Source organism: Nerophis ophidion, linkage group LG16, assembly GCF_033978795.1.
Source record: "Nerophis ophidion isolate RoL-2023_Sa linkage group LG16, RoL_Noph_v1.0, whole genome shotgun sequence".
In the NCBI taxonomy this organism is placed as follows: domain Eukaryota; kingdom Metazoa; phylum Chordata; class Actinopteri; order Syngnathiformes; family Syngnathidae; genus Nerophis; species Nerophis ophidion.
Genome location: NC_084626.1, coordinates 50,367,528 through 50,389,733, shown reverse-complemented (window position 1 = coordinate 50,389,733; position 22,206 = coordinate 50,367,528). Strand labels below are relative to the sequence as shown.

The following is a 22,206-nucleotide window of genomic DNA, read 5'->3' as shown; positions in this document are numbered from 1 at the left end:
GTGCCTTGTCCCTTCAAATAAAGACTCAACTAAACTATGGTTGGACTCTGCACTTTTGCATGATATACTAGTTACTATGGTAATCTATTTAGTTACTATGGTAATCTGTTTAGTTACTATGGTCATCTAATTAGTTACGTCACAGCAACTCAGACGAGGCACCAAGCGGTGTGGTTGGGTAGCGCTTCCACAGAGCAGCCACCCTGAAATGTGGGGTTCAAGCACAGATGAGGAATGAGATTTTTAAAACAAAGTTCTATCTCCATCCATCCATCCATCATCTTCCGCTTATCCGAGGTGGGGTCGCGGGGGCAGCAACCTAAGCAGGGAAACCCAGACTTCCCTCTCCCCAGCCACTTCGTCTAGCTCTTCCCGGGAGATCCCGAGGCGTTCCCAGGCCAGCCGGGAGACATAGTCTTCCCAACGTCTCCTGGGTCTTCCCCGTGGCCTCCTACCGGTTGGACGTGCCCTAAACACCTCTCTAGGGAGGCGTTCGGGTGGCATCCTGACCAGATGCCCGAACCACCTCATCTGGCTCCTCTCGATATGGAGGAGCAGCGGCTTTACTTTGAGTTCCTCCCGGATGGCAGAGCTTCTCACCCTATCTCTAAGGGAGAGACCCAAACTCATTTGGGCCGCTTGTACCCGTGATCTTATCCTTTCGGTCATGACCCAAAGCTCATGACCATAGGTGAGGATGGGAACGTAGATCGACCGGTAAATTGAGAGCTTTGCCTTCCGGCTCAGCTCCTTCTTCACCACAATGGATCAGTACAACGTCCGCATTACTGAAGACGCCGCACCGATCTCACCATCCACTCTTCCCTCACTCGTGAACAAGACTCCTAGGTACTTGAACTCCTCCACTTGGGGCAGGGTCTCCTCCCCAACCCGGAGATGGCACTCCACCCTTTTCCGGGCGAGAACCATGGACTCGGATGAAGCCATCAGGACCACATCATCTGCAAAAAGCAGAGACCTAATCCTGCGGTCACCAAACCGGAACCCCTCAACGCCTTGACTGCGCCTAGAAATTCTGTCCATAAAAGTTACGAACAGAATCGGTGACAAAGGACAGCCTTGGCGGAGTCCAACCCTCACTGGAAATGTGTTCGACTTACTGCCGGCAATCTATCTCAGATATATCAGATTGTAGGTGTTTTTTGTTTTTTTTTGTAACCCTTCCCGTTCATTTTTCGCTGTATTTGTTGTAGAGATGTCCGATAATGGCTTATTTGCCGATATCCGATATTCCAAGATTGTCCAACTCTTAATGACCGATCCTGATATCAACCGATACCGATGTATACAGTGGTGGAATGAACACATTATTAGCGGGGGGGTGTATATTGTAGCCTCCCGGGTATATGTTGAAGCACATTACGTCTGACTATGGAAGCCATAATGCTTCGACAATCAATCAAGCCATGCGGCTTCATAGCTTACCAAAGTCGTACTAAACCAAATTCGATGGATTTTTGAGCGCTGTGTATACAGTTCTATATTTTCAATGAAACATCTAAAATGTTAGTGTTGTTTACTTGAGTCATATTGCAGTCCACGCGTATCTCTTATGTGTGACTGCCATCTACTGGTCACACTTATCATTACACCACGTACCAAAAAAAATTGCTTCGAGGTCAGTAAGCACAACCAGAATTATGCCGTACATCCAGCCTATCTTGCCGATTGTATTGATCCATATGTCCCGGCAAGAAATCTGCGTTCAAAGAACTCTGGCTTATTAGTGATTCCTAGAGCCCTAAAAAAAAGTCTGCTGGCTTTAGAGCATTTTCTATTCAGGCTCCAGTACTACGGAATGCCCTCCCGGTAACAGCTAGAGATGCTACCTCAGTAGAAGCGTTTAAGTGCCATCTTAAAACTCATTTGTATACTCTAGCCTTTAAATAGACCCTCTTTTTAGACTTTTTCTCCTCTGCCCAGTGGACCCGGGGTGGACCGCTCGCCTGTGCATCGGTCGGGGACATCTCTACACTGCTGACCCGTCTCCGCTTAGGATGGTCTCCTGCTGGCTCCACTATGGACTGGACTCTCACTATTATGTTAGATCTTCTATGGACTGGACTCTCACTATTATGTTGGATCCACTATGGACTGGACTCTCACACTATTATGTTAGATCCACTATGGACTGGACTCTCAATATTATGTTAGAGCCACTATGGACTGGACTCTCACTATTATGTTAGATCCACTATGGACTGGACTCTCACTATTATGTTAGATCCACTATGGACTGGACTCTCACTATTATGTTAGAGCCACTATGGACTGGACTCTCACTATTATGTTAAATCCACTATGGACTGGACTCACACTATTATGTTAGATCCACTATGGACTGGACTCTCACTATTATGTTAGATCCACTATGGACTAGACTCTCACACTATTATGTTAGATGCACTATGGACTGGACTCTCAATATTATGTTAGATCCACTATGGACTGGACTACCACTATTACGTTATATCCACTATGGACTGTACTCTCACACTATTATGTTGGATCCACTATGGACTGGACTCTCAATATTATGTTAGATCTTCTATGGACTGGACTCTCACTATTATGTTAGATCCACTATGGACTGGACTCTCACTATTATGTTAGAGCCACTATGGACTGGACTCTCACTATTATGTTAAATCCACTATGGACTGGACTCACACTATTATGTTAGATCCACTATGGACTGGACTCTCACTATTATGTTAGATCCACTATGGACTAGACTCTCACACTATTATGTTAGATGCACTATGGACTGGACTCTCAATATTATGTTAGATCCACTATGGACTGGACTACCACTATTACGTTATATCCACTATGGACTGTACTCTCACACTATTATGTTAGATCCACTATGGACTGGACTCTCAATATTATGTTAGATCTTCTATGGACTGGACTCTCACTATTATGTTGGATCCACTATGGACTGGACTCTCACACTATTATGTTAGATCCACTATGGACTGGACTCTCACACTATTATGTTAGATCCACTATGGACTGGACTCTCAATATTATGTTAGAGCCACTATGGACTGGACTCTCACTATTACGTTAGATCTTCTATGGACTGGACTCTCACTATTAAGTTGGATCCACTATGGACTGGACTCTCACACTATCATGTTAGATCCACTATGGACTGGACTCTCACACTATTATGTTGGATCCACTATGGACTGGACTCTCACTATTATGTTAAATCCACTATGGACTGGACTCACACTATTATGTTAGATCCACTATGGACTGGACTCTCAATATTATGTTAGATCCACTATGGACTGGACTCCCAATATTATGTTAGATCCACTATGGACTGGACTCTCACAGTATTATGTTAGATCCACTATGGACTGGACTCTCACACTATTATGTTAGATCCACTATGGACAGGACTCTCACTATTATGTTAAATCCACTATGGACTGGACTCTCACTATTATGTTAAATCCACTATGGACTGGACTCACACTATTATGTTAGATCCACTATGGACTGGACTCTCACTATTATGTTAGATCTTCTATGGACTGGACTCTCACTATTATGTTAGAGCCACTATGGCCTGGACTCTCACACTATTATGTTAAATGCACAATGGACTGGACTCTCAATATTACGTTATATCCACTATAGACTGGACTCTCACACACTTATGTTAGATCCACTATGGACTGGACTCTCACTATTATGTTAGATCCACTAAGGACTGGACTCTCACTATTATGCTAGATCCACTATGGACTGGACTCTCACTATTATGTTAGATCCACTAAGGACTGGACTCTCACTATTATGTTAGATCCACTATGGACTGGACTCTCACTATTATGTTAGATCCACTATGGACTGGACTCTCACTATTATGCTAGATCCACTATGGACTGGACTCTCACTATTATGTTGGATCCACTATGGACTGGACTCTCACTATTATGTTAGATCCACTATGGACTGGACTCTCAATATCATGCTAGATCCACTCGACGTCCATTCCACCGGTCGCCCAGGGAGGGCCCCCAACATCTGCGGTCCCCTCTAAGGTTTCTCATTGTCCCATTGGGTTGAGTTTTTCCTTGCCCTGATGTGGGCTCGTTGTGGCTTGTGCAGCCCTTTGAGACACTTGTGATTAAGGGCTATATCAATAAACATTGATCGATTGAGTTTAAGTGCGCCTTATTGTCCGAAAAATGCGGGTAGGAAAAGACTCGAACAGTCGTGTCATGTAAGGCGGGACGGAGCAGATCCACTCGTCCCCCACGGTGGCAGAAATGGCAGATTGGTGTCGACAGAGTGAATTAAAAATGTGTAGCGGAAGCCGGTAAAGCATCAAGGCATAACAATGCGGAGACATGATTGTTAATTCACACGCTCGATATTCTACGAGGCCTGTGCAGGGGAGCTCTTTGTCTAATTTGTCCGCTTGGATGAACGTGTTAGCTGCTGGGATTTCTATCAGCAACTCATTCAGTATGCACGCCGCGCCTCCTTTAACGCCGACGCCGGCCCAGGCGGAGCTTTTATTTACGCCCAGAACATTCTCGGTGCAACAGGGCAGCCTTGATAGATTTTCTGGGGAAGAAGAGCTGAAGTTCCATTACTGGGAAGGACTAGAGGCCGCCGCCAGATTGAGCCATAAATCAGGGGCGGGGGAGGCCTGCACGACATCACAACACACAATCAAGGTTGATCCGGCTAAAGGCAATAATAAAATAACCCTCATTGCTTTGTTCATCCGCTCAGAACAGACTGATCCATTTAAAAATCAAAAGCACAAAAAGGGTTTGCCGCAGGACCCGGGGAGCTGCGGCGCGCCAACGGGTCGCTGATGCGAACATAAAGCAGCCTCCCATAAACGTCCGGCTCTTCAATATCTGAACTGGAATCCACTCTGGCCCCACGCTGCCAGGCGTTTTTCCCCATTATCAAACGTCCGCCAAATGAGAATTGAGGGATTGAGCTGCCTGTCTGGCCTGGTCCGGACTCGTAAACACTGACACGCCGCTTTGATTCATGAGCGCCGACGTGCGAGGCGACGTACTCTGGCCCGACTGACACCGTCGTCTTGTTGGCTAATTAAATACAAGTACTTCCGCCTGCCTTTTCCTCCAGGCCCGTCTAACGGCAGCTCGTTATTCTAATGACACTTGGCTGCGAGTAACGGCTGAATTATGCTGAATCAGCTGCTGCTCACAAATCCATGGTCAGCATTTGACCATCGCTCCTTTACAAGTGCTATCAACGTTAAAGCAGACCTGGGCAAAATACGATTTTCAATCCGGCCCACCGGACGTTATACTTTTTTTTTTTCTTAGACCTTTAACATCAAAACCGTAGCTGCCATTACGATGTTAAGATAAAGTTATATCATGTCAATGATTAGGGATGATGTTCGAAAATCAATCAATCAATCAATGTTTATTTATATAGCCCCAAATCACAAATGTCTCAAAGGACTGCACAAATCATTACGACTACAACATCCTCGGAAGAATCAATCAATCAATCAATCAATCAATCAATGTTTACTTATATAGCCCTAAATCACTAGTGTCTCAAAGGGCTGCACAAACCACTACGACATCCTCGGTAGGCCCACATAAGGGCAAGGAAAAACTCACACCCAGTGGGACGTCGGTGACAATGATGACTATGAGAACCTTGGAGAGGACAATGATGACTATGAGAACCTTGGAGAGGAGGAAAGCAATGGATGTCGAGCGGGTCTAACATGATACTGTGAAAGTTCAATCCATAACGGATCCAACACAGTCGCGAGAGTCCAGTCCAAAGCCGATCCAACACAGCAGCGAGAGTCCCGTTCACAGCGGAGCCAGCAGGAAACCATCCCAAGCGGAGGCGGATCAGCAGCGCAGAGATGTCCCCAGCCGATACACAGGCGAGCAGTACATGGCCACCGGATCGGACCGGACTCCCTCCACAAAGGAGAGTGGGACATAGGAGAAAAAGAAAAGAAACGGCAGATCAACTGGTCTAAAAAGGGAGTCTATTTAAAGGCTAGAGTATACAAATGAGTTTTAAGGTGAGACTTAAATGCTTCTACTGAGGTGGCCTCTCGAACTGTTACCGGGAGGGCATTCCAGAGTACTGGAGCCCGAAATGAAAAAGCTCTATAGCCCGCAGACTTTTTTTGGGCTTTGGGAATCACTAATAAGCCGGAGTCCTTTGAACGCAGATTTCTTGCCGGGACATATGGTACAATACAACCCACAAAAGGGCAAGGAAAACTCACACCCAGTGGGCAGGGAGAATTCACATCCAGTGGGACGCCAGTGACAATGCTGACTATGAGAAACCTTGGAGAGGACCTCAGATGTGGGCAACCCCCCCCCCCCCTCTAGGGGACCGAAAGCAATGGATGTCGAGCGGGTCTAACATGATGCTGCGAAAGTTCAATCCATAGTGGCTCCAACACAGCCGCGAGAGTTCAGTCCAAAGCGGATCCAAGACAGCAGCGAGAGTCCCGTCCACAGGAGACCATCTCAAGCGGAGGCGGATCAGCAGTGTAGAGATGTCCCCAATCGATACAGGCGAGCGGTCCAACCGATAAGAAAAGACCCAATTCCATGGATTCGAATCCCTTTTTGAGAAACGGTTTGCGCTATCGAAGCTACTATACAAACCCTATTTCCATAGGAGTTGGAAAATTGTGTTGGATGTAAATATAAATTAAATACTGTCATAACTTGGCTTGGCTTGTGTGTGCTCCTTCGAGGCAGAGGGATTACAGGACGAGCCAGGCGTGAATTCAGGTACATGATTTATTAAATAAACAAACTACAAAAAGGCAAACCAAGGACGCGCTCTGTGGCGGATAAAAATCTATACTATACTTCAAACAAAACAGCACAATGGCACGACTATATACAAACAAAACAAAACTAGCACAATGGCATAAATACAAAAACTTACACACGGCGTGGAACTGTGGACGAGGACGTGAAGGTTTGAACAGCATGGGTAGGGTGCGTGCGAGTGTGAGAAGATCCGAGAAAAAGAGTGACTTAAATAGCTATGGTCATTAGTGAAAACAGGTGTGAGGCTGAGAACAGGGACGTGACGGGTGAAAACTAATGAGTTGACATGGAAACAAACAAAACCAGGAAGTGCAAAACGTGACTGAATGTCCAAAAACTAAACATAACTTACAGGCGTGACAAATACAATATTTTGCAATTCAGTTTCAACCCATATTCAGTTGAATATGCTACAAAGACAACATATTTGATGTTCAAACTGATTCACTTTTTTTGTTGTTGCAAATAATCATTAACTTTAGAATTTGATGCCAGCAACACGTGACAAAAAAGTTGGGAAAGGTGGCAATAAATACTGAAAAAGTTGAGGAATGCTCATCAAACACTTATTTGGAACATCTCACAGGTGTGCAGGCTAATTGGGAACAGGTTGGGTGCCATGATTGGGTATGAAAACAGCTTCCCAAAAAATGCTCAGTCTTTCACACCCCTTTGTCCACAACTGCGTGAGCAAATAGTCAAACAGTTTAAGAACAACCTTTCTCAAAGTGCAATTGCAAGAAATTGAGGGATTTCAACATCTACGCTCCATAATATCATCAAAAGGTTCAGAGAATCTGGAGAAATCACTCCATGTAAGCGGCATGGCCGGAAACCAACATTGAATGATCCCTCAGACGGCACTGTATCAAAAAGCGACATCAATCTCTAAAAAGGATATCACCACATGGGCTCAGGAACACTTCAGAAAACCACTGTCACTAAATATAGTTGGTCGCTACATCTGTAAGTAAAAGTTAAAGCTCTACTATGCAAAGCGAAAGGCACTTATCAACAACATCCAGAAATGCCGGCGGTTTCTCCAGGCCCGAGATCATCTAAGATGGACTGATGCAAAGTGGAAAAGTGTTCTGTGGGCTGACGAATCCACATTTCAAATTGTTTTTTTGGAAATCTTCGACATCGTGTCATCCGGACCAAAGGGGAAGCGAACCATCCAGACTGTTATCGACGTAAAGCTCAGAAGCCAGCATCTGTTATGGTATGGGGGTGCATTAGTGCCCAAGGCATGGGTAACTTACACATCTGTGAAGGCACCATTAATGCTGAAAGGTACATACAGGTTTTGGAACAACATATGCTGCCATCTAAGCGCAGTCTTTTTCATGGACGCCCCTGCTTATTTCAGCAAGACAATGCCAAGCCACATTCAGCACGTGTTATAACAGCGTGGCTTTGAAAAAAAAAAAAAAAAAAAAGAGTGCGGGTACTTTCCTGGCCCGCCTGCAGTCTAGACCTGAAAATGTGTGGCGCATTATGAAGCCTAAAATACGACAGCGGAGACCCCGAACTGTTGAAGGACTGAAGCTCTACATAAAACAAGAATGGGAAATAATTCCACTTTCAAAGCTTCAACAATTATTTTCCTCAGTTCCCAAACGTTTATTGAGTGTTGTTAAAAGAAAAGGTGATGTAACACAGTGGTGAACATGCCCTTTCCCAACTACGTTGGCACGTGTTGCAGCCATGAAATTCTAAGTTAATTATTTGCAAAAGAAAAAAATAAAGTTTATGGGTTTGAACATCAAATATGTTGTCTTTGTAGTGCGTTCAACTGAATATGGCTTGAAAAGGATTTGCAAATCATTGTATTCTGTTTATATTTACATCTAACACAATTTCCCAACTCATATGGAAACGGGGTTTGTACATAATTTTTTTAGACCTTTAACATCAAAACTGTAGCTGCCATTAGCTAAAGTACCAATGATTAGGGATGATGTTCGAAAACCGGTTCTCCCGATTGTTCAATAAGAAAAGAACAGATTCCATGGATTCAAATCTCTTTTTGAGAAAGGGTTCTTGTTATCGAAGCCACTATAGTAAAGAAAAATATTTGGTTCTTTATTCGAACCCTGTGGGACGTCACAGAGAATGACGTAGCTCAGTCATTCGGCGGCAGATACAGAAGCAGCAACAACAATGGACCTTGAAAAAAACGTTCCAAGGCACGGCTTCACTTTCTTAAGAAATACGACGAGCAAACGGCTATCTGCATTTATTGCCAGGCGTCACTTTCCTGTAAGGGGAGCAGTACAACAAACATGCTGAAACATGTCCAGGCCATACATAACCTGAAGGTTAGAGAAACAGCGACAGAGATGACGAAGCACGACTCTCTTCCTCTGCTTCAACCTGCAGTCCCCATGATAGTGCCGGTGAGTAACTAACTAGAAAAGTCCGATGATGACTTTTTTGCCGATATCGCCCAAATTTTAATTACCGATTCCGATATCAACCGATACCGATATAAACAGTCTTGGAATGAACACATTATTATGCCTAATTTTGTTGTGATTTGTCACTCCTAATCGATAAATCCCATGAAATCTTCTTCCTCGATGTTGCTTCTAAACAACTCTGCCAACTCCAAAGGTATGCGCCGCTTCCTCTTGTCGTTTTCTTCTGCATATTTCACTACGTCCAGCTTCTAATCTGCAGTACATGATTTCCTTTTCGCTGCCATTTTTTTCCAGCCCTTCTCAGTTTTTATAAGTTACCGCCAACGCTGAAATGACCCATTTTAATAGCTACGGCAGTAGCATATAGCATATAGCAGTTCGCCTTTCATGACCCACAATGCACTTCTGCCATGACCCTCCCCCCGCCGAATTCTTATTGGTTGACGTGTATGTGACGATTGCTGACATTTTCTTCGTCTCTTCTGCGAATGAGATAAATAATACTATTTGATATTTTACGGTAATGTGTTAATTAGGGATGCACCGAAATGAAAATTTGTGGCCGAAGCCGAAGCCGAATAAAACTTAAACGCTTGGCCGAATACCAAATACCGAATAATGAATGCAGTTTTTCACAATTGTTTTTATATTGCATAAATAGCCTAGAATAAATATTTAGACATGTTTTTCAAATAAAGTATTTTTTATTGAATATTGACATTTTTTTAATATTCCAGTAGCCTTTGCTTTTCAAAAAAAGCACAAAGTTTTTCATTTATATTAGGCCTTCAAACAAAACATGCATTCCAAAAAAACATAAAGTGCATTAAAGTGGATAAACCCACAACAAATAAATTATTGTCCTTTTGGCAAAAGTCTGCTTAGCCACAGTAGATATGCTAATAATGTAAACAGAAGGCTCAAGTAAATCTCAATAAGTGTGTGCTTGTAACCTCTTACACTTATACAGGTAGCCTACACAACAGGCTAATAATGTAAACAGAAGGCCCCACTAAATCTCAATAAGTGTGTGCTTGTAACCTCATACACTTATACAGGTACACAACATATCCCAACGTCACCGCGTCAAAAAATTGCGTCACACGCCACTATTCGGCCTTGTTTTTAACTCATTCCACCGAAGGCCGAATGTGGCTTTTTTTGCCATATTCGGCCGAATATATTCGGTTACCGATTAATCGGTGCATCCCTAGTGTTAATAATTTCACACATAAGACGCTCCGGAGTATACGTCGCACCCCCGGCCAAACTATGAAAAAAACTGCGACTTGTAGTCCGAAAGATACATTACCGAAAAGTAGCAAAATAATATCGGTATCAGCACAACCCTAGTCACTAAAATATCATGCAAAAGCGCAGATTCCAACCATTGAAATATGTTGTATAGTTCAAGACATAATGACACCGACCTCTATTTAATAATACAACTTTAACATTTGACAACCAAATAATAAAACAAGGTGACTCGGTAAAAAATCTGGGTATTATCTTCGACCCAACTCTCTCCTTTGAGTCACACATTAAAAGCGTTACTAAAACGGCCTTCTTTCATCTCCATAGTATCGCTAAAATTCGCTCCATTTTGTCCACTAAAGACGCTGAGATCATTATCCATGCGTTTGTTACGTCTCGTCTCGATTACTGTAACGTATTATTTTCGGGTCTCCCCATGTCTAGCTTTAAAAGATTACAGTTGGTACAAAATGCTGCTGCTAGACTTTTGACAAGAACAAGAAAGTTTGATCACATTACGCCTGTACTGTATATACCTTTATATACATATATACATACATATATACCTGTACTGTATATACCTTTATATACATATATACATACATATATACCTATACTGTATATACCTTTATATACATATATACATACATATATACCTATACTGTATATACCTTTATATACATATATACATACATATATACCTGTACTGTATATACCTTTATATACATATATACATACATATATACCTGTACTGGCTCATCTGCACTGGCTTCCTGTGCACTTAAGATGTGACTTTAAGGTTTTACTACTTACGTATAAAATACTACACGGTCTAGCTCCATCCTATCTTGCCGATTGTATTGTACCATATGTCCCGGCAAGAAATCTGCCTTCAAAAGACTCCGGCTTATTAGTGATTCCTAGAGCCCAAAAAAAGTCTGCGGGCTATAGAGCGTTTTCCGTTCGGGCTCCAGTACTGTGGAATGCCCTCCCGGTAACAGTTCGAGATGCTACCTCAGTAGAAGCATTTAAGTCTCACCTTAAAACTCATCTGTATACTCTAGCCTTTAAATAGACCTCCTTTTTAGACCAGTTGATCTGCCGCTTCTTTTCTTTCTCCTATGTCCCCCCCTCCCTTGTGGGGGGGTCCGGTCCGATGACCATGGATGAAGTACTGGCTGTCCAGAGTCGAGACCCAGGATGGACCGCTCGTCGGGACCCAGGATGGACCGCTCGCCTGTATCGGTTGGGGACATCTCTACGCTGCTGATCCGCTTGAGATGGTTTCCTGTGGACGGGACTCTCGCTGCTGCCTTGGAGCCACTATGGATTGAACTTTCACAGTATCATGTTAGACCCGCTCGACATCCATTGCTTTCGGTCCCCTAGAGGGGGGGGGGTTGCCCACATCTGAGGTCCTCTCCAAGGTTTCTCATAGTCAGCATTGTCACTGGCGTCCCACTGGATGTGAATTCTCCCTGCCCACTGGGTGTGAGTTTTCCTTGCCCTTTTGTGGGTTCTTCCGAGGATGTTGTAGTCGTAATGATTTGTGCAGTCCTTTGAGACATTTGTGATTTGGGGCTATATAAATAAACATTGATTGATTGATTGATTGAACTATGGAGGAGCTGGTCTGAGAAGTAAACGATGTTCATATGTTGTTAATATTCAGTGTTTTATTGTTTATAGTTAATAATATAAATCCCCCTGTCTTTATTTTCATGTACATTTTGGGTGTCCCGTTCAGTAAAAAAAAACTGTAAAACTCCATTGTTTTTTTGAGGTGGTCTGTCATAACTTTCTTATAATTCTATCGGACATTGTGACTTTTGTATTAGTCCATCCATCCGTTTTTCTACCGCTTGTCCCTATCGGGGTTGCGGGGGGTGCTGCAGCCTATATAAGCTGCTTTCCGGCGGGGTACACCCTGGACAAGTTGCCCCCTCATCACAGATAGACAGACAACATTCACACTCACATTCACACACTAGGGCCAATTTAGTGTTGCCAATCAACCTATCCCCAGGTCTTTGGAGGTGGGAGGGGCCTATCCCCAGGTGCATGTCTTTGGAGGTGGGAGGGGCCTATCCCCAGGTGCATGCCTTTGGAGGTGGGAGGGGCCTATCCCCAGGTGCATGTCTTTGGAGGTGGGAGGAGCCTATCCCCAGGTGCATGTCTTTGGAGGTGGGAGGGGCCTATATCCCCAGGTGCATGTCTTTGGAGGTGGGAGGGGCCTATATCCCCAGGTGCATGTCTTCGGAGGTGGGAGGGGCCTATCCCCAGGTGCATGTCTTTGAAGGTGGGAGGGGCCTATCCCCAGGTGCATGTCTTTGGAGGTGGGAGGGGCCTATCCCCAGGTGCATGTCTTTGGAGGTGGGAGGGGCCTATCCCCAGGTGCTTGTCTTTGGAGGTGGGAGGGGCCTATATCCCCAGGTGCATGTCTTTGGAGGTGGGAGGGGCCTATCCCCAGGTGCTTGTCTTTGGAGGTGGGAGGAAGCCGAAGTACCCAAAAGGGAACCCACGCAGTCACGGGGAAAACATGCAAACTCCACACAGAAAGATCCCTAGCCCGGGATTGAACTCTGGACCTTCGTATCGTGAGGCACATGCACTAACCTCTGTTCCACTGTGCTATTGGTGTTCCTGGGAAAACAAAAAGGGAACCAAACACACATACCGTACAGCAGATTTTTACAGCTAAATGTGTATATATCATTTTTACACAATTACACATTCCCCCCCCCAGGCATATGTGTTCTCTCAATGTGGCCCCTGAGTCAAAATATTTGCCCAGCTCTGTGTTAAAGCAATAGGCAACTTATTGTTATGAATTATGCCCTATGTCGATGTTATCAGTTAGGGCTGGGCGATATAATCGATATATCGGGGGTTTGTCTCTGTGCGATACAGAAAATGACTATATGGTGATATTGGAGTATACGTTCTCACGCAGTTGCTTTTAGCTGAGGGCATCACACTACAGGCTCTTCTCACTCTTTCTTGTATCTCCTTCTCACAGAGACTTAAAACGAGCATAAGTCACGTGTGCGACGTCACACGCTCCCACGGAGCAGACAAGTAACGCCAGCTGTGATGCTAACAGTGCGGTGCGGGTGGTAATACGAGAGAGAGAAGGTGCGAATCTGGTAACAAATGAAGGAAGAATTAATTCCCAAGAAAAAACAGCAGGGGGTCCATCGTCTGGCAGCGGTTTGGCTTCAAGCGGGAAGATGTTGAACAATTATGCGGCAAAAGTAGCAACACTACTAATGTAGCATCATTTGAAAATTCACCTGCTACAAAATGAAGAGTGCTTGAAACTCCACATGTCAACATCTCCGTTCGGTGCCAAACCAACAAAATGCCAAAGCAACCATTTACCACATCAACACCGTATGAAAAAAATTGTCAACAACAGAAGGAGATAACGTCCGCAGGAACCTACCACAAAACGAAGGACGTACACTGTTTGATTTCCTATTATGCAGCTCTTTTTTTTCTGACACTTATTGAAATATCTTGTGTGACATCATGCACAAAAGTCTACTTTATTTGTTTTAAACTATTGTAGTGGTGTTCTGTACAAAAAGTGCACTTTAATTGAGTGTTGTTTTGAGATGTCATCTTAGTGACATCATGCACAAAAGTGCACTCATAGCTTGTTTTAAAATGTCTCTGACAATCTTGCACATTCTTTTTTGGAAATGACATGAATGAAAATTTGTGGCCGAAACCGAATAAAATTTGAGCGCTTGGCCGAAGGCCGAATACCAAATACCGAATAATAACTGCAGTTTTTCACAACTTTTTTATATTGCTTAAATAGCCTAGAATACATTTTTAGACATGTTTTTCAAATAAAGTACATTTTTATTCAATATTGACATTTTTTAATATTCCAGTAGCCTTTGCTTTTCAAAAAAAGCACAAAGTTTTTCATTTATATTAGGCCTTCACACAAAACATGCATTCCCCAAAATAAAATTAAGTGCATTAAAGTGGATAAACCCACAACAAATGAATTATTGTCCTTTTGGCAAAAGTCTGCTTAGCCACAGTAGATATGCTAATAATGTAAACAGAAGGCTCAAGTAAATCTCAATAAGTGTGTGCTTGTAACCTCATACACTTATACAGGTACACAACATATCCCAACGTCACCGCCTCACTGCAAGTTTGTTGATTGCGTCACCGCGTCAAAAAATTGCGTCACACGCCACTATTCGGCCTTGTTTTGAACTCATTCCACCGAAGGCCAAATGTGGCTTTTTTTGCCATATTCGGCCGAATATATTCGGTTACCGATTAATCGGTGCATCCCTAATATATACACGTCCGTTTTTCCTCCATACAAACAGCGTGCCGGCCCACTCACATAATATATGCGACTTACACACACACACAAGAGAATGCAATTCATACTTAGTCAACAGCCATACAGGTCACACTGAGGGTGGCCGTATAAACAACTTTAACACTGTTACAAATATGCGCCACACTGTGAACCCACACCAAACAAGAATGACACATTTCGGGAGAACATCCGCACTGTAACACAACATAAACACAATAGAACAAATACCCACAACCCCTTGCAGCAGTAACTCTTCCGGGACGCTACAATATATACTAGGGATGCACCGAAATGAAAATTTGTGGCCGAAGCCGAATAAAATTTAAACGCTTGGCCGATTTTTCCCAAAAAATTTAATACTGCATAAATAGCCTAGAAAAAATATTTAGACATGTTATTCAAATAAAGTATTTTTTATTGAATATTGACATTTTTTAATATTCCAGTAGCCTTTGCTTTTCAAAAAAAGCACAGTTTTTCATTTATATTAGGCCTTCAAACAAAACATGCATTCCAAAAAAAAAATAAAGTGCATTAAAGTGGATAAACCCACAACAAATGAATTATTGTCCTTTTGGCAAAAGTCTGCTTAGCCACAGTAGATATGCTAATAATGTAAACAGAAGGCTCAAGTAAATCTCAATTAAGTGTGTGCTTGTAACCTCATACACTTATACAGGTAGCCTACACAACAGGCTAATAATGTAAACAGAGGCCCCACTAAATCTCAATAAGTGTGTGCTTGTAACCTCATACACTTATACAGGTACACAACATATCCCAACGTCACTGCAAGTTCGTTGATTGTGTCACCGCGTCAAAAAATTGCGTCACACGCCACTATTCGGCCTTGTTCTTAACTCATTCCACCGAAGGCCGAATGTGGCTTTTTTTGCCATATTCGGCCGAATATATTCGGTTACCGATTAATCGGTGCATCCCTAAATCAGACATATTTGATCACGGCATGACTGCAAGCTATTTAAGCTAGCTGTATGTACATATTGCATCATTATGCCTCATTTGTACCTATACTTTCCCTCCACCCACATTTAATGCCAAACAAACACATTCCAATCGTTGATTAGAGGGCGATCGCCAAATTCGTCCTCGCTTCCTCCCGTGCCGCTGTCTGTCGTGATATGGCTCAATAGCTTCAGTTTCTTCTTCAATTTCGTTTTCGCTACCTGCCTCCACACTCCAACCATCCGTTTCAATACATGCGTAATCTGCTGAATCGCTTACGCCGCTGAAATCCGAGTCTGAATCCGAGCTAATATCGCTATACCTTTCTGTGCTATCCGCCATGTTTGTTTCTGCTGTGACGTCACAGGATAATAGACGGGTGGATATTACGATGGGACGGCGTGGCGCAGAGGGAGAGTGGCCGTGCGCAACCCAAGGGTCCTTGGTTCAATTCCCACCTAGTACCAACCTCGTCACGTCCGTTGTGTCCTGAGCAAGACACTTCACCCTTGCTCCTGATGCGTGCTGGTTAGCGCCTTGCATGGCAGCTCCCCCCATCAGTGTGTGAATGTGTGTGTGAATGGGTAAATGTGGAAGTAGTGTCAAAGCGCTTTGAGTACCTTGAAGGTAAAAAAGCGCTATACAAGTACAACCCATTTATCATTTATTTAGGGCTTCACGGTGGACGAGGGGTGAGTGCGTCTGCCTCACAATACGAAGGTCCTGCAGTCCTGGGTTCAAATCCAGGCTCGGGATCTTTCTGTGTGGAGTTTGCATGTTCTCCCCGTGAATGCGTGGGTTCCCTCCGGGTACTCCGGCTTCTTCCCACTTCCAAAGACATGCACCTGATTGGCAACACTAAATTGGCCCTAGTGTGTGAATGTGAGTGTGAATGTTGTCTGTCTTTCTGTGTTGGCCCTGGGATGAGGTGGCGACTTGTCCAGGGTGTACCTCGCCTTCCGCCCGATTGTAGCTGAGATAGGCGCCAGCGCCCCCCGCGACCCCGAAAGGGAATAAGCGGTAGAAAATGGATGGAATGGATAAATCAGGCACTTTGAAGCCGTTTTTCGGGATATTGCGTGATGGGTAAAATTTGGAGAAAAAATGCGGAAAATAAAATAAGCCGCTGGGACGAGGGGTTAGTGCGTCTGCCTCACAATACGAAGGTCCTGCAGTCCTGGGTTCAAATCCAGGCTCGGGATCTTTCTGTGTGGAGTTTGCATGTCCTACCCGTGAATGCGTGGGTTCCCTCCGGGTACTCCGGCTTCCTCCCACTTCCAAAGACATGCACCTGGGGATAGGTTGATTGGCAACACTAAATTGGCCCTAGTGTGTGAATGTGAGTGTGAATGTTGTCTGTCTATCTGTGTTGGCCCTGCGATGAGGTGGCGACTTGTCCAGGGTGTACCTCGCCTTCCGCCCGATTGTAGCTGAGATAGGCGCCAGCGCCCCCCACGACCCCGAAAGGGAATAAGCGGTAAAAAAAGGATGGAATGGATATATCAGGCACTTTGAAGCCGTTTTTCGGGATATTGCGTGATGGGTAAAATTTGGAGAAAAAATGCGGAAAATAAAATAAGCCGCTGGGACGAGGGGTTAGTGCGTCTGCCTCACAATACGAAGGTCCTGCACTCCTGGGTTCAAATCCAAGCTCGGGATCTTTCTGTGTGGAGTTTGCATGTTCTCCCCGTGAATGCGTGGGTTCCCTCCGGGTACTCCGGCTTCCTCCCACCTCCAAAGACATGCACCTGGGGATAGGTTGATTGGCAACACTAAATGGTCCCTAGTGTGTGAATGTGAGTGTGAATGTTGTCTGTCTATCTGTGTTGGCCCTGCGATGAGGTGGCGACTTGTCCAGGGTGTACCCCGCCTTCCGCCCGATTGTAGCTGAGATAGGCGCCAGCGCCCCCCGCGACCCCGAAAGGGAATAAGCGGTAGAAAATGGATGGATGGAACTGATTTTTATTGGTTTTAACCCTTCAGAAATTGTGATAATGTTCCCCTTTAAGAATCCCAACGGATCGTGGGGTGTGGGGGCACAAACACTCCGGCCGAAGCCTTCTCCCCCCCCCCCAAAAAAAAAACAACCGGGACGTCCAACCGAGGCCACCCTCCCAAGGCGTCCCGAATGTCGGCGCGGGCTGCGAGGCGGAAGCCGGCGGGGAAGAGAAGCAGCAATGCCCTCATTTGGAGGTCACACACTGAGGAGGGGAGTCTCCATGAGCCAAGATGCGGGATCCCCCCCCCCCTCCTCCCCAACGCAATAAGTCAGGACACACCCAGATGGAGAGGGGAGGAGGGAGCAGCAGCAGGGAAATGACAGGAAAAGGAGGAAAAAGAAACAGAGCTGGCACTGTTCATCTTCCAGTCTTACTGCATGACGTCATTTGCTCTTGGGTTGAAAATAAATAAAAAGTCTTTATTCACCGCGTCTACAGGACGGCCAGGTGCTGTTGACAATGTGGAGGAACCGCTCCGACCGGGGGAACGAGTTTGTGTCCAGCAGTGGATAAGTGGATACATTGCGTTCGGATCAACCCCTCACCGATAAACACCACGGCACACTGCGGGGGGAAACTGCCCCCAAACACCGCATGAGACATGACTGCTCGCAGCCATTACCCGCACAACACCGCCATTGATAAGTGGTCGTTTATACAAACACTGCCATGTTGCGGCTCTCCCCGAGCACGCAGCGCGGCCCCGGCTAGTCCATGACAACGATTAACCGCCGCTTTTTCATTCGGCATAGCTCCCCGACACCAAGTTCCCCTCCAAAACAAGCATTTTGACCAAGTCGCCCGCAGTGCGGCCAGCACACGGCGGTGGGCGGCAGCAACTGGTCGGCGTCGCGTATCGCCTTTAAAAGTTGCTCCGGATCCAACTTGAATCCGATTCGATTACACGCAACCGCGTTGGGAAGCGAGAAGTCGAACAAGACGATTTTGCGTCAAAGTGCGGGGGAAAAGTTGTCGCGAAAAACCTCCAGGTTACGCGGCGGGGAGCTGACAGCGAGGGCTGCGGGCGAGGGCGGCTCGTCCCCGGGGTTGAAGCGAGCAGACACTCCGCTTGGAGCCCGGAACTAGAGGCGCGCGAAAAGGTGAAATAAATCAAATGGCGGTCACACCTGTGCGGTGTGGAAAAAATACCCCGAGTATGCTGAACAATTCAAACACGTTGAGGGGGAAAACTCGCCCGCCAAAAACACGTCGCTTCGCTCGGACTTCAAAGGCTTGAAAGTTGGCCTTTGGGTCGGGAAGAAAAAGGGCAAAGAAGGGAGAAAGAAAAGAGCAAATAATGGTCTTACCGAGCTCCGGTGTCGGGAATCACGTCCTCCGGTGTCGGCGTGCTGAGCTCACTGACGTTTGACCATATCCAGCCGCAACTTGACGAGACTACAGCGGGGAAGGAGGGTGTGTTGTGCGGGGGGGGAAATGATTGACAGGCCGGGGACCGCGATTCGAATAAAGGACCAACTAATATCAATCAATATGTTCCGCAGCTGTGGCACACTGCAGCACCGCAGAACCCGGATCCAGATTGGGTCAGAAATCAATCCGACAAAAGGGGCAGACCGACTCCTCCTCCTCCGCCTCCTCCCTGCCGGAACACGGACTGGGAAGCCAGACGAGACCCGGGCGAGGACCAAGACTGCTGCTATGCTGGTCCCGTTCGACTAGGGCAGAACCACAGACTTTTCCTGGCTCGGGAGGTAGGTTGTTTTTCAGGTGGATCTCTTTAAAGACAAGCTGGTCTTTAGCTGGTGACACATCAGTCAGTACAAACCCAGAATCATCACAGAAAATGTCTTTTAAAATGTCCAAAGTGCAGCCTGGGGACCATTTTTTAGTCTGCAACTTGTTTTTTTTTGGCCCGATTATGATCATTTGCTTTGTCATCTGTAATTATGGTCTCCAACCACTGGTTCGGGGACCGGTCCGTGACGCATTTTCTACAGGCCCGCAGAGAAATTTGTAATAATTTATAAACAAGTGCATTTTTACCGACTAAACTTTCACCGGTCCTCTCCAAGGTTTCTCATAGTCATTCACATTGACATCCCACTGAGTTGTGAGTTTTTCCTTGCCCATATGTGGGCTCTGAACCGAGGATGTTGTTGTGGCTTTTGCAGCCCTTTGAGACACCTGTTATTTAGGCCTATATAAATAAACATTGATTGATTGACGGAAAGACATGTTTTATGCCACTCGTTTTCGCATTTTGTCCACCAAACGTTTTATGCTGTGCGTGAATGCACAAAGGTGAGCTTTTGTTGATTTTATTGATTTGCTGGAGTGCTAATCAGGCATATTTGGTCAATCCATGACTGCAAGCTAATTGATGCTAACATGCTATTTAGGCTATTTAGGCTATGTACATATTGCATTATTATGCCTAGGTAGACGAGACCCGGGAAAGGACCAAGACTGCTGCTATGCTGGTCCCGTTCAACTAGGGCAGAACCACAGACTTTTCCTGGCTCGGGAGGTAGGTTGTTTTTCAGGTGGATCTCTTTAAAGACAAGCTGGTCTTTAGCTGGTGACACATCAGTCAGTACAAACCCAGAATCATCACAGAAAATGTCTTTTAAAATGTCCAAAGTGCAGCCTGGGGACCATTTTTTAGTCTGCAACTTGTTTTTTTTTGGCCCGATTATGATCATTTGCTTTGTCATCTGTAATTATGGTCTCCAACCACTGGTTCGGGGACCGGTACCGGTCCGTGACGCATTTTCTACAGGCCCGCAGAGAAATTTATAATAATTTATAAACAAGTGCATTTTCTCCGACTAAACTTTCACCGGTCCTCTCCAAGGTTTCTCATAGTCATTCACATTGACATCCTTTGATTGATTGATTGATTGATACTTTTATTAGTAGATTGCACAGTACAGTACATATTCCGTACAATTGACCACTAAATGGTAACACCCAAATAAGTTACCACTGAGTTGTGAGTTTTTCCTTGCCCTTATGTGGACGCTGACCCGAGGACTACGTTGTGGCTTGTGCAGCCCGTCGAGACACTTGTGATTTAGGCCTATATAAATAAACATTGATTGATTGACGAAAAGACTTGTTTTATGCCACTCCTTTGATCTCATTTTGTCCACCAAACATTTTATGCTGTGCGTGAATGCAAAAAGGTGAGCTTTTGTTGGTTTTATTGATTTGCTGGAGTGCTAATCAGGCATATTTGGTCAATCCATGACTACAAGCTAATTGATGCTAACATGCTATTTAGGCTATTTAGGGTATGTACATATTGCATTATTATGTCTAGGTAGACGAGACCCGGGCGAGGACCAAGACTGCTGCTATGCTGGTCCCGTTCGACTAGGGCAGAACCGCAGACTTTTCCTGGCTCGGGAGGTAGGTTGTTTTTCAGGTGGATCTCTTTAAAGACAAGCTGGTCTTTAGCTGGTGACACATCAGTCAATACAAACCCAGAATCATCACAGAAAATGTCTTTTAAAATGTCCAAAGTGCAGCCTGGGGACCATTTTTTAGTCTGCAACTTGTTTTTTTTTTGCCCGATTATGATCATTTGCTTTGTCATCTGTAATTGTGGTCTCCAACCACTGGTTCGTGGACCGGTACCGGTCCGTGATGCATTTTCTCCGACTAAACTTTCACCGGTCCTCTCCAAGGTTTTTTATAGTCATTCACGTTGACATCCCACTGAGTTGTGAGTTTTTCCTTGCCCATATGTGGACGCTTACCCGAGGACTACGTTGTAGCTTGTGCAGCCCGTCAAGACACTTGTGATTTAGGCCTATTTAAATAAACATTGATTGATTGACGAAAAGACTTGTTTTATGCCACTCCTTTGATCTCATTTTGTCCACCAAACATTTTATGCTGTGCGTGAATGCAAAAAGGTGAGCTTTTGTTGGTTTTATTGATTTGCCGGAGTGCTAATCAGGCATATTTGGTCAATCCATGACTGCAAGCTAATTGATGCTAACATGCTATTTAGGCTATTTAGGCTATGTACATATTGCATTATTATGCCTAGGTAGACGAGACCCGGGAAAGGACCAAGACTGCTGCTATGCTGGTACCGTTCGACTAGGGCAGAACCGCAGACTTTTCCTGGCTCGGGAGGTAGGTTGTTTTTCAGGTGGATCTCTTTAAAGACAAGCTGGTCTTTAGCTGGTGACACATCAGTCAATACAAACCCAGAATCATCACAGAAAATGTCTTTTAAAATGTCCAAAGTACAGCCTGGGGACCATTTTTTAGTCTGCAACTTGTTTTTTTTGGGCCCGATTATGATCATTTGCTTTGTCATCTGTAATATGGGGCGGTATAGCTCGGTTGGTAGAGTGGCCGTGCTAGCAACTTGA

The 22,206-nt window shown here is 44.9% G+C and overlaps 1 protein-coding gene across 7 annotated transcripts in view; it reads right to left on the bottom strand.

Annotated features, from left to right (window-relative positions):
* The window catches only part of LOC133535523 (plasma membrane calcium-transporting ATPase 1-like), a 255,985-nt gene extending 236,568 nt beyond the window's left edge, over window positions 1–19,417 (bottom strand). For 4 of the 7 annotated variants that reach the window (XR_009802241.1, XM_061875426.1, XM_061875425.1 and 1 more), the window contains exon 1: window positions 19,165–19,416. The gene's annotated coding sequence lies outside the window, so the exon portion shown is untranslated. Of the gene's footprint in view, window positions 1–19,164 lie in introns of all 7 variants that reach the window. The other 3 variants (XM_061875430.1, XM_061875427.1, XM_061875429.1) reach the window with 1 other exon arrangement.
* Between the last annotated feature and the right edge of the window lie 2,789 nt (window positions 19,418–22,206).